This window comes from Panthera pardus, unplaced genomic scaffold (assembly GCF_024362965.1).
Source record: "Panthera pardus isolate Hobbes unplaced genomic scaffold, ASM2436296v1 HiC_scaffold_6, whole genome shotgun sequence".
Taxonomy (NCBI): Eukaryota; Metazoa; Chordata; class Mammalia; order Carnivora; family Felidae; genus Panthera; species Panthera pardus.
Window position 1 is genome coordinate 97,703,934 of NW_026526991.1, and position 18,439 is coordinate 97,722,372.

Here is an 18,439-nt window from a genome sequence, read left to right on the forward strand (position 1 = left end):
AGGGGGGAATTGTGGTGCACTGGGATTGCGCAAGAAAAGTACTCCCCATGAAAGTAGCTGGAGAGAAAGAGTGAAAACGCTCGCAGGGGACTAAATAAGAAATCTTTTCCCCAAAATCATCGGTGGGGAGAAAGGAGAGGGATTCAATACCACCAGGATTCTATAAACAGTGGAGTGCAGAGTCTGAAGTTTCAGAGGTTAGTGACTGGCGGTGCTCTGGTGAGGAACTAGGGTGAATTCCCAGGAGCAAGCAGCGAGGTCTGAGGGGTCTGTATGCCAGAGAGAAGCGGTTCCCCTGCTTGGAGGGCCTTTGCCCCCCTACAGGCAAAGGTCCCAGCGGACCCTGGAAAGCAGCCACGTTTGCTGGTATTGGGATGAAGAAACCAGAGTGCGGCAAAACCTGGCATCGTGCTGTGGGTTGTGACTTGGCATCTCTGAACCTCTGCTACTACATGATCATAAGAACATTTTCTGGGGCAAGCCATTGCTCAGCGAGACCCTCCCCCAGAGAGTCAGTGGGGGTCCAAGCCACAGGGATCTCTGAAGTGTGGGGTTTGGAACACAACCCCATCTGAGATAAAGCTCTGGAGTGAATTGCCACCTGACAGGCAAACAGCTTGGACATGGACAGGGTAGAGGTGGGGAGTAGACGGAGGCCTGAGCCAAAGGGGAGGTGTTTGAATGCAGGTCAGTGAGAGCAAGAAGTTCCTTCCCCAGAGACTAGGGAGCTAGGTGAAGCCATTTTCACCTCTCACACGCACACAGATCCACAGCAGTAAGTTAAGCAGCAACACTTAGTGGAGAAAGGAGCCATTATACCAAGCCATTATACCATTAATCCAAGCACATCCCCCAGAAGACCAGCACAGTCCCTCCACCTGCTTAGCGTATGGACTATAGAATGCTTCATAGTTTCAGTTCTAGGGGAAACAGGATGTAACTTCATTTGGGTTTCATTCTGTTTGCTGGTTCATTTATTTGTTCATTCTCTTTGCTTCTGTTTTTGCTTAAATTGTTTTCTTTTTTCTTTCCTTCTTTCTTTCTCTTGGACACAGAAAGAGAAAAAATTATTTCCTTTTATTTTATTTTTTATTTTTTTTTAAAGTTTTATCGGATTTCATTTTATATTCTATTATACATTTTTTTAATTTTTTAATTTTTTCTTTCCTTTCCCTTTTTTGCTCTATCAAGCTTCTTTCAACAAGGACACTGAAACACACCTAAAATCTAGCCTCCTTTGATTTTTTTGTTTTGTTTTTAATCTTTTAAAAGTCACAGGATATAAAATCAACACACAAAAATCTACTGCATTTCAATACACCAATAATGAAGCAGCAGAAAGAGAAATCAAGGAATCGATCCCATTTATAAATGAACCAAAAACCATAAGATACCTAGGAGTAAGCCTAACCAAAGAGGTGAAATATCTATGCACTGAAAACTATAGAAAGCTTATGAATGAAATTGAAGAAGACACAGAAAAATAGAAAAACATTCTATTCTCATGGGTTGGAAAAACAAATATTGTTGAAATGTTGATCCGACCCAAAGCAATCTACATATTCAGTGCAATCCCTACCAAAGAACACCAGCATTCTTCACAGAGCTAGAACAAACAATCCTAAAATTTGTATGGAACCAGAAAAGACCACAAATAGCTAAAGTAATGTTGAAAAAGAAAACCAAAGTGGGAGGCATCACAATTTCAGACTTCAATCTATATTACAAAGCTGTAATCATCAAGGCAGTATGGTACTGACACAGAAACAGACGCATAGAATAGATCAAGGGAACAGAAGAGAAAACCCAGAAACGGACCCACATACATATGGCTAACTAATCTTTGACAAAGCAAGAAAGAATACCCAATGGAAAAGAGACAGTCTCTTTAGCAAAGGGTGTTGGGTAAACTGGACAGTGACATGCAGAAGAATGAATCTGGAGCACTTTCTTACACCATACATAAAAATAAACTCAAAATGGATGAAATACCTAAATGTAAGAGGGGAAGCCATCAAAATCCTAGAGAAGAAAATAGGCAACAACTTCTTTGATCTCAGCCATAGCAACTTCTTACTTGACGTATCTCCAGAGGAAAGAGAAACTAAAGCAAAAATGAACTATGGGACTTCATCAAGATTAAAAGCTTCTGCACAGCAAACAATCAGCACAATTAAAAGGCAACCAATGAAATGGGAGAAGATATTTGCAAATGACATATGTGGTAAAGCGTTAGTATCCAAAATCTATAAAGGACTTGTCAAACTCAACACCCAAAAAACAAATAATCCAGTGAAGAAATGGGCAAAAGACATAAATAGACACTTTTCCAAAGAAGACATCCAGATGGCTAATGGACACATGAAAAGATGCTCAACATCACTCATCATCAGGGAAATACTAGTCAAAACCACCATGAGATACCACCTCATATCTGTCAGAATGGCTAAAATGAACAGCGTATGTTGGTGAGCATGTGGAGAAAGCGGAACCCTTTTGCACAGCTGGTGGAAGTGCAAGCTGGTGCAGCCACTCTGGAAAACAATATGGAGGTTCCTCAAAAAATTAAAAATAGAACTACCCTATGACCCAGCAATTGCATTACTGGGTATTTATCCGAAGGATACAAAACTGCTGATTTGAAGGAGAACATGCACCCCAACGTTTATAGCAGTGCTATCAACAATAGCCAAATTATGTAAAGAGCCCAAATGTCCATCGACTGATGAATGGATAAAGAAGTGGTATATATACACAATGGAATATTACTTGGCAATCAAAAAGAATGAAATCTTGGGGCGCCTGGGTGGTGCAGTCGGTTAAGCGTCCGACTTCAGCCAGGTCACGATCTCGCGGTCCGTGAGTTCGAGCCCCGCGTCAGGCTCTGGGCTGATGGCTCGGAGCCTGGAGCCTGTTTCCGATTCTGTGTCTCCCTCTCTCTCTGCCCCTCCCCCGTTCATGCTCTGTCTCTCTCTGTCCCAAAAATAAATAAAAAACGTTGAAAAAAAATTTAAAAAAAAAAGAATGAAATCTTAACATTTGCAACAACGTGGATGAAATTAGGATTGACGATGCTAAGTGAAGTAAGTTAGGCAGAGAAAAACAAATATCATATTATTTCACTCACATGTGGAATTTAAGAAACAAAACAGATGAACATAGGAGAAGGGAAGGAAAAATAAGATAAAAACAGAGAAGGAGACAAACCATAAGAGACTCTGAAATACAGAGAACAAGCTAAGGGTTGCTGGAGGTGTTGGGGGGGGGATGGGCTAAATGAGTGATGGGCATGAAGGAGGGCACTTGTTGGGATGAGCACTGGGTGTTCTGTGTAAGTGATAAATCACCAAATTCTATCCCCGAAATCATTATTACACTATATGTTAACTAACTTGGATTTAAATAAATAAATAAATATTTAGGAAAAAATGTAATCCTTTCCCTTTTTATTGTGATCACGAAACTGAAGGAAACCACAATACGTACCCCAAAATATTAATTAACTTAATTGAATTACTACTGTCAGGGACCTCACAAAGCAATGAGAACATAAGCAAGAAGTCACTGTGACTTCTCCTTGCATGCTGCAACACTGTTATTGGGAAATAAGAAAACTGGGTAAGTAACAAAAACAGTGTAATGAGGTTTCCGTTGGGGAAGTAACAGCTTTGGGAACACAAGCATGTCGAGAAACTCAGAAAGTATCTCCACGAAAGGCCATGATTAAATGAAGACTAAGGATGAGTTGACAAAACTCCTCTATGGTTGCAGCTCTCTACACATAAACCACACCCCCAGTTGATCCACTCCTTCAGTCTCTCTCCATCGTCTACGCCAGAATTCAGGTCTATGGAACCCCAGCTGCTGACGCGACTATAATCCCAATTACTCCTAGACGGCTGCACCCTGAATGCTTCTCAAGTTGCTAAAAAAGCAATGCAGCAGTCCCCCTGTATCCACAGGGAACACGTTCTAAGATCCCCAGTGGTTGCCTGCAACTGCAGATAGTACTGGGCACACACACACACACATACACACACCCCTACGACAGAGGTTAACTTACAAACTATGCACAGCAAGAGATAAGCAATAACAATAAGAAAAGAGAACAACTGGAACAACACACTGTAATAAAAGTTATGCTGATGCGGTCTCTCTTTCAATTGATCTGCTTTTCTTATACTCACCCTTCTCGTGCGATGGTTGAGACGATAAAATGCCTATGTGATGAGATGAACTGAGGTGAATGATGTAGGCAGGCAGGGAGATGTAGTGTTAGGCTACTGCTGACCTTCCGATGTTATGTCAGGACAATCGTCTACTTCCAGACCACAGTTTACCAAGGGTCTCTGAAACCACAGAATAAAGAGACCGTGCGTAAGTGGGCAACTCCTGCTATCATTTCCAGTGGACGTGAACACCACGGAGCTCTGGCTTGACTACTGCACATTCTGGAACGCTTCCACCAGTCCGGAGGTATCCAGTGGCCGGAAATGTATTTAGGGTACGATTTCTTTTATTTATTTATTTTTTGGTAACAAGGTCGGGGAGATGGGGCACAGGCATTTTAGAGATGGAAAGGAAACAGTGACATAACTCTATCATGTGGCCTTAGCTACTGTTAGGAGTTTGGGTTGCACACTGAGAGCAGAGGAGGAATTATAGAAAGATTTTATGCAAGAACGTGACCTGATCTATCTGTATTAAAATGATCTCTCTGGTCACAATGTGAAGAATGAATCAGAATGTATTTAAATTAGGAAACTGGGTAAGTCCCAAATTACCTAGACTTTTTCTGTTATAAACCGTGTACTTTTGCAAGCTTGTTCTTATAAGGACATGTTTCACACATGCACTTTGAATGATTAATTGAACTAATCATGATTTCCACAGAAGTATCAGCAATTGACTTAAACAGCTCACTGACTTCCTGCTGGGAGGAGCAGAAGATGGACGATGAACTTAACGTCACTTTGAATTCCCCACGCTGGTAGCAGAACTATTGCTGGTATTTTATTTTTATTTCCATAGAGCTATAATGGAAGAACAACACATTTTAACATTTACTATGAGCTTCACATGCTGGCAAAGACTTTCATGTTATCTCATTTGAACCTTGTCCCTAGGCAGTGAAACTGCTCTTCTTATACTTACTGTTCATATGAAAACATTCTGCTCAAGGGGCTTGGTCATGGATCAAGGTCACAGCCGGTTGAGAAATAGAATCCATGCTTTAGACATATGCCTCGGAACCTAGTTTGTGAAAGAACACCAGGTTAGGGCCACGCTTTGACTCAAATTTCATCTGTGAGTCAGTCACACACAGTTTATCAACGTAAAGTCTTGGGGTTTTTTGCTTTGTTCTGTTTTTTACTCTCCAGACATCTGGAGAAATTTACCCGTCTTTGTCAAAAAGTTCACAGGAAGAGTCTTATAATAATGAAGGCATGTCCACAGACCAGTCTCGAACATGTGCTATATTTGAGACACATTGCTAGTCTCTGAGGATACAGACGTGAACTAGATGGGAGTTCGTGCCTCTTGGAAACCCTGAGCTATAACAGATTGGATGGCAAAAAGCATCATATTCAAGGTGAAATAAAGTTACTACTCACTGGAAAAAAAGATTTAATACCTGAATGAAATGTATTTGCATGCAGCTAATAACATAGCCTTAAAGGGTATATAATAAAAATTTCATGGAATTACAAGAAGAAATTGACAGATACACCAACAAAGGAGGAGAAATGGAATAAGGGAAAATTGCAGTGTCAATTCCTATTTGTTCTTTTGGGGATTCATCAGTCCCGTGTAGCTAACGCTATAAGGATTTTTAACATTTTGTTTTTTAAAACTCAATGGTATAGAAACAGCCTTGACATTGGGTGCTGAGTGCTTAAAGCGTTCGAGAAATTAACTCTTTGTGATTTAATCTGGGATAAAAGCAGAATTTTAAAGCTAAGAAAGGGTAAAATAAAGAGTGCTATTGGTTTATAGGTATAATATTTATTTAGCACCCTGTAATTTAAGACATAAACACCAAGAATTAAAGTGCAAAAAGCACTTTTCAGTGTTTCTAAGTTTTTAACATACAGAGGACAAAGTAAAGAGTTTCAGCACTTTTCAAATTTTCCTATATAATTGTAATGGACAATGAGAGAATTTTGAATGTGTTAACACTTTTTAAAGGCCAGTTGCAGGCCAGTTTGTAATTTTTCTCATTGGTTATCAAAATAATTTAATAAATGGAAGAGCGCAAAAAGAATTTATATATCTTATCCCATTGTGCAATACGTGTTCCATGAGGTTAAATTTTTCCCATAAATACAATGTCCATGTGTGAGCCATACATAATCCCAGTAGAAAGAAAAGAAAGCTCAAAATATACCAGACGCTATATTCAGTGTTGTCTGTACATTTCCAAGTGTGATGGGATGATTCTCTGCTAAGGCCTATCTGAAGGTCAGAAGGGCTTTTTATCTTTACAGGAAATTCTATTCTAAAAGGAAATTCTACTTACAGGAAGTAAGTACATGTGTTATCTTTCTGTCACATTGCTCTTGGGCCTCTCTTCTCTACAGCCTTCTCTCTTTGTGGGTGGTAGCATGGTAATAAGGAGAAGCACAGACTTTGGGGTTTGACTTCCCAATTTCGAGCTTAACTCATTCAATGTCTCTGATTCCAGCTTACTTTTGTGAAACTGACCAAAAATCCCAGCTCAGGGAAGTCCCAGTTTATGCCTGTTGTGCTACAGAACCCTCTGGTCATTTTCACTTCTTAAATGAAGATGATTAAGATGATATTTAGATGACAAACTATACGATCACCATACTTCTTCATACAGTGGGAGCGACAGAGCTAGTCTTGTAGGCTAATTATGCAGATTACATGAAAGAGTTGATCTAAAATACCTCACAGGGTTCCAGGAAGAGAATACAATAAATGTTAGGTACTAATATGCACCCAGGCTCCCAAGTCTGCTGGAATAGGGTTCTTCCTTATCCTTCAGCTTTAATCCTACGCAGTCTACACCTCTCAGAGGGCGAAGTATTCAACAAACAGAATGATCCAAAAACATTTTTTACCAGTTCTTCCAGGGTTTCAAACTGAACCATGGCAGCTTGAGTCACAGAAGGTCTAAGTGGCTCCCTGCAGGTTCCCACTAACCTAGGGCCTCCCCCCCACCAGTGCCAGCCAGCTCCAGTGACCAGGATCCGGGCAGCGTCCCGGAAACCCAGGCGTCATTTCATCCAGGCACCTGCTGTCTCCAATGGCCCCAAAGCCACTCCTGTGACTCCCCTGCAGGCTCCCAGGAATCATGAAACCAGCTCATCCAGCACCTGCCTGATCCAGAGGTCCCAGACACCATCCACGGCTCCAGGCAGCTGCCAAGGCAAGGTTCCCTGCAGGCTCCCAAGAATCTAGGCCTTCATTGCATCCAGGAATCTGGCAGCCCCAGCAGCCCCATGTGGCTCCAGCAGCCTCACGTGGAATCCTTGACTCAGGCAGGGAAGCACCCGTGGCCCTAGGCAGCTCCCATGGCACCAGGTTCTACGACGCTCCCATGAGAACAGACCCTGGTTCACTCTGGAACCTTCCAGTTCCAGTGACCCCAGGCAGGCTACACGCTCTAGGCAGCTTCACTGGCCCGGCCTCACAGAGGGCCCCTGGGAAATGAGGCTCCTGGCCCACCTTTATGCCAGCTAGCTCCAGTAGCCCCTAGTGGCTCAGTGGCCACAGGGAGCCCCCATAACTCCAGGTATCTTTTACTGTTCTCATGAGTTCGGGCCCCTGATCCACTCCATCACCTATCAGGCCCCTATGGCCCCAGGTAGCTCCAGCTGGCTCCCATGGCTCTGGGTGACTCCTATGAACTCAGGCTCCCAATCAATACCCACAAACCCTAGCTCCATGGGAGCAACACCTATGAACCCAAGGTCCCACTAAGGGTCAACATCAGGGTGAATACAGCTGGTCCAGACATACAACCATTTTCAGCATCAGGTCACCCAAGGACTCCAATAGCAAGCCCACCCCTGGATAACACTAGACTGCCCACCTGAATCTCTGGACAAGCTGAGTAGTGAAAGGCTGGCCTTCCAATACTAGTTTGTGAAGACTGGAGAGGTGCCTATATCCTCAAATGTACAGACACCAATACAAGGCCACAGTAATCATGAATAAGCAAGGAAACATGACACCATCTCCAAAGGAAACTGATAAAATTTCAACGATGGACCCTAAAGAAATGGAGATCTATGGACTGTCTGGTGAGGAATTCAGAAGAATCCTCCTAAAGAAATCCAGTGAACTCTAAGAAAACACAGATAGACAACTAAAGAAAATTCAAAAAACAATGCATAGACAAAACGAGATGTTCAACAAAGGAACAGAAAACATTATAATAAGTCAAGCAGAAATTCTAGAGTCCAAGACTGCAATGCCTGCGCTAAAGAACTCAAAGAGAGCTTCAACAGGAGACTGCAACAAGCAGGAGTAGTGAACTACAATACAGGTCTATTAAAATCATATGGCCAGAGAAGCAAAATGAAAAATAATGAAAAAAAGAGTGAAGAAAGCCTATATGAATTATAGGATATCATGCAAAGAAATAATCTGTGCATTGCCGGACCCTCCAAAGGAGAAGAGTGGGCAAAAGGAACAGAAAGTTTGTTTAATTTTTTTTAATTTTTATTTTTTTTAATTTTTTTAAATGTTTATTTATTTTTGACACAGAGAGAGACAGAGCATGAACAGGGGAGGGGCAGAGAGAGAGGGAGACACAGAATCTGAAGCAGGCTCCAGGCTCTGAGCTGTCAGCACAGAGCCTGATCCGGGGCTCGAACTCACAGACCGTGAGATCATGACCTGAGCCGAAGTCTGACGCTTAACCGACTGAGCCACCCAGGCACCCCAGAAAGTTTGTTTAAAGAAAGAACATCTGAGAACTTCCCAAATATGGGGAGGAAATTAGATATCCAAGTTCACGAAGCAATTAAGTCACCCCACACTTTCAACCTAAAACAATCTTCTCCAAACCACAAAATAACAAAACAGTATAAAATCACAAAGAGAGAATCTTTAAAGGAGCAAGAGAAAATGAGTTTTTCACAAATAAAGTAACCCCCATAACGTTATTAGATTTCTCAGCAAACGCCTTGCGAGCCAAGAGAGACTGCGATGACATATTTAAAGAGCAAAAGAAAAAACCTGCAAACCAAAATTACTTTACAGGGCAAATTTGTCTTTCAGGAATGAAGGAGAGATAAAGACTTTCCCAAACCATCATAAACTGGTGGTGTTCACCACCACTGGACCTACCTCACAAGAAATGCTGAAAAAAGAGTTCCTCGGGATGAAACAAAAGGATGCTAACTAGTAACAAGAAAACATGAAATTGTAAAACATCCTGGTAAAGACATATACAGTAAATATATATAGTCAAGTTCAGAATATTCAAATACTGTACTATGGTGCTATGTAACCATGGCTTTAGCATAAAGACTTAATGGGCAAAACTGTTAAGAAATAACTATAGTTACGAGACTGTTTTCATGGACCCACATCATAAAAAGAAATAAATTAGGACACTGAGAACACAAATCATTGAGGGGTAAGTAAAAGGGTAAAGTTTTTGTGAGCGAGCCAAGTTTTCAGCATAAAACGCTCTGTTTTATATGCAACACATGTTATGTAACCTTCATGGTAACCACAGACCCAAACCCATGGTGAATTCATCAAGCATAAACAGACCAAATCCACTGCATACCCCTAGAGAAAATCAATCACCTACAAAGAAAGCCAACAAAAGACAAAGAAAGGAACACAGAACTCCAAAAACAGTCAGAAAACAACAGGACGGTGTTAGCAAGCCCTTACTGATCAGTAATTACTTTAATTCTCCAATCAAAAGGCACAGAGTCGCTAAAAAGGATTTAAAAACAAGTTGCAACTGGTCATTTCTTATCCAATCACCAAATATTTGTAGAATGTTTACTGTTGTGGCTTGAGAAAGGAAAGTTTTGCATACTCTGAGGGGGGCGGGGAGAGGAGGGGAGCAAGCACCTTTGACCTCTGCAAGAGAGGGCTGGACAGATTTTCCAGAATGAGCCAGGCAAGGTGGGTGGTGTCTAGTCAAGAGAAGGATATCTCAAAAGGTCATGATTATATCGTACCCTGAAAACCATGGCAAAGCCAAGAGCAATACGTTAGGAAAACAGTGGCACAGATAAGCTGCCTGATAAAGGAACTTTTTTTTTTTAACACACCCCTGCTCTGCCACCAGGGGCTTGAGGACACCCAGACCCACTTTATTTTTATTATTTTTTTTAATGTTTATTTATTTTTGAGACAGAGAGACACAGAGCATGAACGGGGGAGGGTCAGAGAGAGAGGGAGACACAGAATCTGAAGCAGGCTCCAGGCTCTGAGCTGTCAGCACAGAGCCCCATGCAGGGCTTGAACTCAGGGACCGTGAGATCATGACCTGAGCCGAAGTCGGACGCTTAACCGACTGAGCCACCCAGGCGCCCCAAGACCCGCTTTAAAAACAAGTCTCCCCCCAAAAGTTAGGGTATTTGTGTTCGTGGAAAAGGAGACAGGGACCAGTTCCAAGTGGATCTCTACCTTCCACTTAAAATACCAACGCTTCTTGAGCAGCTTTCACAGATTTTCCACCCAGGAAGGCCAAGGAGTTGGGGACGAGTGGGGGGAGGACGATATTGAGAAATAAGAAGGGCAGGGACCCTGAACTGGAACACTAAACACTTGTTTCCCCCTGCAGCCTTTCCAAAAGTCCTGAAGCCTCAGCCCATGGGGTCTGTCCCAGGGACTCCGTTACTCGCCCCGCCCCTAAGTTCTGCAAACTCTGATGAACAGAATAGGTCAGGGGCTCAGGACGTCTGGGGTGGGGGTCTTAGGTCGTATTTTTTCAAGTGGCCTGGCCAGGGCATGTTCACCAGGCTAGGAAGGCCCTCCGAGGTCACACCCTGGGCGAAACCCGGGTAGCCTTTTCTTCTTCCGCCTTTTTTGGCTCCCGATGCTTGGTTCCTCCTTCACTCTCTGGGAACTCCGGAGAAAGAGGAAAAGTGGGGACGGAGGAGTCTTAGGGCTGCCCACCTCGGCAGGCCTTGCCTTGGCGTCTGCAGAAGCCCTGTGCTCCGTGCCCCAGCTTCTAGGCCGCACAGGCCTGTCCAGGGCCGTGCCAGGTGGCGCCGGCAGCCGCCCAAACCACGAACGGGGCCTGACTGCCACCTGGTCGGGTTCTTACTCTCAGTTTCACTTCTTTGTGTTTCTATTCGCTGCGACGAGTTTTGAAATAGACAAAGAGGAAGAACGGAGCCGCGCAAGCCTGTAAACAGGAAGCCAAAGCGGTTCACTGGCTCCTTGCCACACTCAGCTGGGCCGCTCGACCTGCTGTTTGGGGTCCTGGTGGACAACTGTGGGGACGCCTTTACCCTTGTCCTGAGTGGGGACGGAGCTCCTCCCAAGGCCCCTGCCATGCCCTGCTGGGCCACTCACTGCAGGGGAAAAGTCTGCTCCGGACTCTACATCGTGGGCGTGGCCTGGCCTAGCAAAGATGGCGACAGGGCTCTGCCTCTTTGGGTTAAGTCTGTCTCCATCACCCTCTCTTGGATTTTCTTGGGGGGCGGGGGGGGGGGGGATTAGATTTCAAAGCCGACGATGGTCCACAGTGAGATTTGTCCAGTTGGAGCAGCAATGACACGTGTTTCTATTAAAACAAGACAGTAACTGAGGAAATCGGTCTTAGTTTCAACATTTTTTCCCCTCCGTGGACTGTTTTAATTTCTGATACATTTTAGAAGTTTCAGCAGGTGATGATAATAACAAAGCACTTGACTGTGAAAGGCAGCAGTTTCTTAAGAAACTAAATATGCTTATCTTAGGATCCAGACCTCGGCATTTCACAAATGAGTTTCATTCTCTGGGCATTTCACAAATGAGTTGAAAATGGAGTTGAAAACCGATGTCCACGAAATACCTGCCCAAGCTTGTTTGTAGCAGCCTGTTTGTCTGTCTGTCCCACAGCCACCATGTCTGTCAGTAGATGGATGGATAAGCAGTGTGGAACATCCAAACAATGGCATATTATCTAGGGACTTAAATAAGGAGTGGGGGGGGGGGGGCAGTCCTTAGGTCAAGAAAAGACCTAAAAGAAACTGTAATGCATGTTGCTAAGTGAAAGAAGACGATCTGACAAGGCTACATACTATAAAACCCCAACAATTTGGCATCCTGGAAAAGGCAGAACTATGGAGACAGTGAAAAGATCTGTGATTCACAAGGCTGAGGGGTAAGAGAAGGGAGGGATAAAGAGGCAGAACCCACGGGATTTTCAGGGCAGTGAAACTATTCTGATACTGTAATGCTGGACATGTTCTTATAGATTTGTCAAAACACAGAGAATATATAAATAGAGACAGCCTTAATGGAAAGTATGGATTTTTTTGGCAACAAATGCACCACGCTAATGCAAGATGTCAGTAAGAGGGGAAAATGGGAAGGGAGGGGAAAGTTGGCATATGGGAACTTATTTTCATCTGTTACTATGTGGACGTAGGTTGGTAAGTGGACATACCCTGACCTCTAAAACTCCGACCTTCTCCTATGACCGGCTCCCTGGAGATATCACCCCATTGTTGAAAGGTAAACTGAAACATATTTAAAATGCTGAGGGTTTATTTGAACGAAAATGGATTCGAGTCAGCAGCATCCAGTCTAGCAGACGGAAGGAAGCTTTGAAGAGTTTTACAAAATGAAAGACTCTACAAGATAAAAGAAGGGAGTAGCATCAAGGAAGTTGTATTAGGAAAAAAAGTTAGGTCGATCTTCACAAAGTTACCTTCCTTTAGGGGATCGCAGGGGTCTATCAGGCAAATAACCTCGCTAGCACTGATCAGGCGATTTCTGATTGCCTGGCTTAAGATGCCATTTCTGGGAAATCTGAAATTATAATTAAGTCTTTTCGGTAATGTGGAGCTTAACACAAGTGACTCCATTTGGGACCTGTTGTTTTGTTCTTAACACCACGAATGCCATTCCATAAACCTCTAATTCTTTCCACATACTCTTGAAGTAAATTTCCCTTTATGCACGTCCCAGATAGCCCAGAGGCAGGGGGGGAGTACCCATAACTGCCAACCATACCTCCTCTCTTAACTCACTTTCCTTATAGACTCCTCACCCAGTGAGAAAGTCGCTTCCCACGTCTGTCTCCATCACCTTCAAAACCATTCAGTTGCTCTTTCCCTCTTTCCCCATTGCCAGGCTCAGAAAGAAGTGTAGTTTTAAAGAGAAAAACTTCTTGGGCTTTAAAGAAGTCTGAAACTGACTCTGAAATCTTTGTTAAGTAAGTAATCTGCATCCCTCCTTGTACCTGAGTTTTGCATAGCTGTATACCGAAGTAAGAAAGTTAAAGCTACCTGCCAAGTGCCTAAATCCACATTATTTAGTTTGATGCACCAATAACTGTGTTGTTGACTGTGCAGATGAGGGCTACACCCTGCGATAAAGTTTAGTGCTTCCTGTGCAAAACTGCAAAGAAGCCTTTGCAGATTAAAAATCCGATATGCACAATAATGACTTTCCTCCCTACTTCACAAATTACTTAAAAGATAACAATAACACCCTTTTCCATGACTTTTTTTGAATGATCAAAGGACGTTATATATACTTTTATGGATAATTTGTGTGTGTGTGTGTGTGTGTGTGTGTGTTTATTTTTGTAGAGACTGTAACTTAGCATAGGCAACATATATTAGGCCAACAGAGGAGTGAACCTACCACCAGCCAGAAACTTTCTTTTTTTTTTTTTTTTTTTTTTTTTAACATTTATTCATTTTTGAGAGACAGATCATGAGCGGGGAAGGGGCAGAGAGAGAGGGAGACACAGAATTTGAAGCAGGTTCCGGGCTCCGAGCCGTCAGCACAGAGCCCGATGCGGGGCTCGAACCCACAAACTGTGAGATCATGACCTGAGCTGAAGTCGGACGTTCAACCAACCGAGCCACCCAGGCGCCCCCCAGAAACTTTCTTAAACCCATTACACATGTGGTCTCAGTCTCCACAAAGCACCCTTATCTCCCGATTGTACTGGTTGTACTAAGAAATCTCCTCATCGTACTAAGAAATAGGTCTGAAAAGATTACTATATCTTGTCCAAGGCAACAAAATAAGTAAACAGGAAAGGGAGAGCGTGAATCCTCACAATTTGATTCTAGGGTTTATACAAACTGACAGTTGAAAGACCTAGTATGTTGTAACTACTAAGTGAAACCTAAGTCAGGCACAGTTCTGTGGGTCTGAACCACAACTAGGCTTAATCCTTTACACTCTACTAAGGTACATTCAAGCTAAAAGTATGAATGAATGATCCCTATGACAACAAAATGACTAGAATAAAGTACCAAATAAGTGAGTACCATTTTCACCTATTAAGCTGGCAAATATTAGAGAAATGAAAGGAAAGTTCTTGGGGATGTTAAGAATGAGAAGTGGCACTGTTATGCTTAATCAGCATGGAATTTAATTGACACAACCTTTCTAGAAAACAATTGGCAAGAGATCGAGGATCTTAAAATTTTTGAGACCTTAAAGACCCAAAGATAAACAGTGTGGACAAAAATCCATCTCTCCTCATTTGTATGACAGTGTACATTTTGTTTATGGGAAGCTTGTCTCCTTAATTTCTCAGATCTGTATACCTAGAGAAACTGTACTTAAAGAACTATGTCCATGGGGCGCCTGGGTGGCTCAGTCGGTTAAGCGCCGACTTCAGCTCAGGTCACGATCTCGCGGTCTGTGAGTTTGAGCCCCGCATCGGGCTCTGGGCTGATGGCTCAGAGCCTGGAGCCTGCTTCCGGTTCTGTGTCTCCCTCTCTCTCTGCCCCTCCCCCATTCATGCTCTGTCTCTCTCTGTCTCAAAAATAAATAAACGTTAAAAAAAAAAGAACTATGTCCAAAGAAACATCCACCTAAGAACCTGATTTATCTGATAAGATTCCACACTAGGAGCTGATATTTTAGTGGGATTAGATGTTTGGGGCTTTTGGGAGGGTGAATGTATTTTGCACGTAGGAGCATGGGCTGGACCTGGTAACTAACTTCTAATGCACAGAATACAACAAAATGATGGAATGTCACTTTTGACATTAGGCTACAAAAAACTGAATTATTTGTGCCATAAACTTTCTTCCTCTTTATTCCTAGGACCCTATGGAGAGATCCACATGTCAAACAACTGATATCTACAGCCAAAAGGCATTGAAGATCGGAAGCCAGCTAGCAGCCATGTGAATGAGATTGGAAACAGAACGTCCTCCAGTTGAACCTTGACATGCCTATCGCCTTGTCCAACATCTTGGGAAACTCTCAGGCAGAGCATCTCACTGAGGGACACTCAGATTCTTGATCTAGAAAGACTGCAATATAATAAATGTTTGTTGTTTTAAGAGGCTAAATTTTGGAGGTGACTTGTTAACAACGAAACCAAAAAACCCATCAAAGAGGAGTCAAGAAATAGAAAATGTGAAGTGGGTTAGGAGAGGATTAAATGTAGGTTATGGACTGCCAAAGTTTCCAAATTCGAATAGTATTATTATTAATACTTAAAATACTTTTCTCATAAGTGAGACATTAAGTGTTAAAGAAATCACTTGGGTATGTCCACTATATCTCAATGAAATAACTAGTTGGAATAAAATAAAAGAATTCACTCAGGGTTCTGGAGGTGAAGACCATTTGAATACCATCAGAAAATGGTGGGGGGTGGTTAAAAAGTTTGGAAAATGAGCTGATTTTAAGAGCTCTCCATAGGTATTTAGAGACAAACAATGGATTTTTTTTCCCTATCAGTTGTTTCAAAATGGTATCATATTTATTTATATGTTTTTTTCCTTCTCTATTCCACACAAATTCTGCTTGCATTGTTCTTAATGTGTGTCTATATGATTTCCCTCTTCACTAAAATCTTTTGATGGTTTCATACCTTCCCTGGTATAAAATTGAAAATTTCCGGATCATCTATATTATTATACCCATCCCTTCCAAAACTATCTTTGAACAAATGACTGGCTTGAAAAGCTGCCCCATACAACATGAACAATGTCCAGAAAGAAGTTCCAGGGGATCCATGCATAGACACCCTCTTCACCTTGTTTTATTGCTGTCCCCACTAAAATTAGCATAGAAAAGCAGGTGAACACTTTGTATGAGAATCCATGTTTCGGGAGAAATTAGGTAATTGCATAGAAATACTTTTTCATACTTGAAGAAATTATGGGCAACTCAGACTGGAAAAAGAACTCCTCTAACAGGTAAAATGGAAAGGGTAAAGACATAACAGAGAGACGAAACATGAGCTGGAGGCAGTCAGCACAGAAAAGGGAGGTGAAAAATACCTCTGATATTTTTATCAGAAAGATAAGAATGCCTTCTGATATCTCATAAAGGAAAACTACGTTAGAGATATCATGATGTCAAAGTGACTCTGTGAACCAAGTCAAAGCAATGAGAAAATGGTTGTCAAGAAAGAGTAAGCAGTTCTGACATGCATAAAATCGGTGTTCCTGAAGACCAGCCCACAATGGAAAACGGCTAAGCATTAATAGAAGAAAACTTCATTGAAATAAGAAGACAACTAAATCCGAGCATTGAATAAATAAATAAAGCAGTCTGGGTAAAGTTTCTTATTTTTCGGTACAAAGAAAAAGTCTGTTGCTTACAATGCAGAATGTGAACCCCACCCTAGACTTTGCCGCAGGCCCATCAATGGCGGGAAATAGAAGAATAATGTCTGAGAAAAACAGCGAAAGAGACAAGTTCTTATATCCATTGAGTTGTCATGCAAATTAAAACCAAAACTTAACATTAAGAACTTATTGAATATGATAAATATAACATATATCGTTCTAAAAATAAACAACTTGATGAATAAGCCCAGCCAACTAAGGGATGATTAAAACTAAGGATCTCAGAAAGGATAAAGACATCGTATGAAATGACTAGAAGTGCAAATTGTTCACTGGGGTTAATGATTGTATTTAATATGAAGTTTAAAGTAGGTGCTGTATAACTAATATTAACACTATGTATGATGAAGTAAGAACTAAGGCTGAGCTACAATTGAAATTATCATGACCTAAATATATATATATATTATATATATTTATATATATATATAGTAAATGTGGCTAAATTCTTCTTCTGGCAAAGGTAGAAATTCGTGTGATAGACTTTTGGTCAGCCAACAAATATGAAATTAAGAAAATCAATTTAAATCATAAAAGTTACGGAGCAACATCATAGCAGCGTAAGACATTCCTCATTTGCCCTCTCTCAACATCTAAAATTGGGCATCTATCCAGGAACGAAAGTGCTTCCGTGGGAGCCTGTGTTATCTAGCACCACATGCCAAGGGATTTAGGAGAAGCCTTACTCACCTGTGAACTGGATAATAGGCAGATAGACCCCAGTGGAACCAGCAGGATCCTGTGAACCAGATCCAATCCCTTTTGGTCTTGGTGCCTGGAAAACACAGACTTGGGCAGATATTTACAGACAAGAGTGCCTTCGTGAAAGTTCAGGTTTATGGAGGAAAAGTTCCAGCGCGAAAAAACAAAAAACAACCCATAAGAGTTTGGATGCCTTGGAGTGGGTGGGAGGAACTTTGCAAGCATTATTCCTCCCAGAAGGTGGCACACTTTAGAGAAAAAAAAGAAAGCTGGTATTCCTCCCATGAGAAAAAAAGGAAGACCAAGTGAGCGCCTGGCTTACCCAATTTGTGCAGGACATTGCTAGAGAAGGCCTTCTCTCCCACACAACCCAGAGCATAAACGTACGAATTCTGTGAGTCCGAGAAGGGAGATTGGGAGAGAGGGAGATGAGAATATCAGAGACACTGATCTTAAAGTGACACTGATCTTGCCAATTGCCTTCGAGGCTCCAGCAGGAAGTCTGGCCAAGAGCTGGGAAAACCTCACCTGGGCATTCCCCAAGCTGGCCCTAAGTACCAAACTCACACTTCATCCCACTCCGTGACTGGCATTGTGTGTGCACTTCCCAGGGTGGAAGCAAGAGGCAGCTAAATAGACAAAGAGAGGATGTGCAGAAAACAAGCCAGAGTTTGACGCAAGGGAGGAAACACAAGCTTCAGCTGTAGCACCACCTTCAGGAAAAGAAAAGAAAGGTTACCAAAGCCAGCTTGCTCTGTTTGTTATAAAGTGAAGAGAAGATATACAAATTTAAGAATTTTGCCAAACTAGGAGCGCCTGGGTGGCTCAGTCCCTTAAGCCCCGGACTCTTGATTTTGGCTCAGGTCATGATCCCCATGGTTCGTGAGATTGAGCCCCGTGTTGGGCTCCATGGTGAGCACGCAGTGGGCTTGGGATTCTCTCTCTCGATCTCTCTCTGCCCCTCCGCT

The 18,439-nt window shown here is 42.3% G+C and overlaps 2 long non-coding RNA genes across 4 annotated transcripts; one reads left to right on the forward strand and one right to left on the reverse strand.

Annotated features, from left to right (window-relative positions):
* Window positions 1–4,153: 4,153 nt before the first annotated feature.
* Window positions 4,154–18,117, reverse strand: LOC109259073 (uncharacterized). 3 transcript variants are annotated; one of them, XR_008419477.1, is made up of 4 exons: window positions 17,794–18,117; window positions 17,460–17,544; window positions 5,155–5,253; window positions 4,154–4,349 (listed from the first exon to the last, which is right to left on the reverse strand). It is a non-coding gene; the product is annotated as an uncharacterized LOC109259073 (long non-coding RNA). The 3 variants fall into 3 exon arrangements; XR_008419478.1 differs by having other exon boundaries at window positions 18,000–18,108; XR_002076548.2 differs by lacking the exon at window positions 17,794–18,117 and having other exon boundaries at window positions 4,155–4,349; window positions 17,460–17,772.
* LOC109259074 (uncharacterized) lies at window positions 14,220–15,479 on the forward strand. The gene is made up of 2 exons (XR_002076549.2): window positions 14,220–14,433; window positions 15,229–15,479. It is a non-coding gene; the product is annotated as an uncharacterized LOC109259074 (long non-coding RNA).
* Window positions 18,118–18,439: the final 322 nt, after the last annotated feature.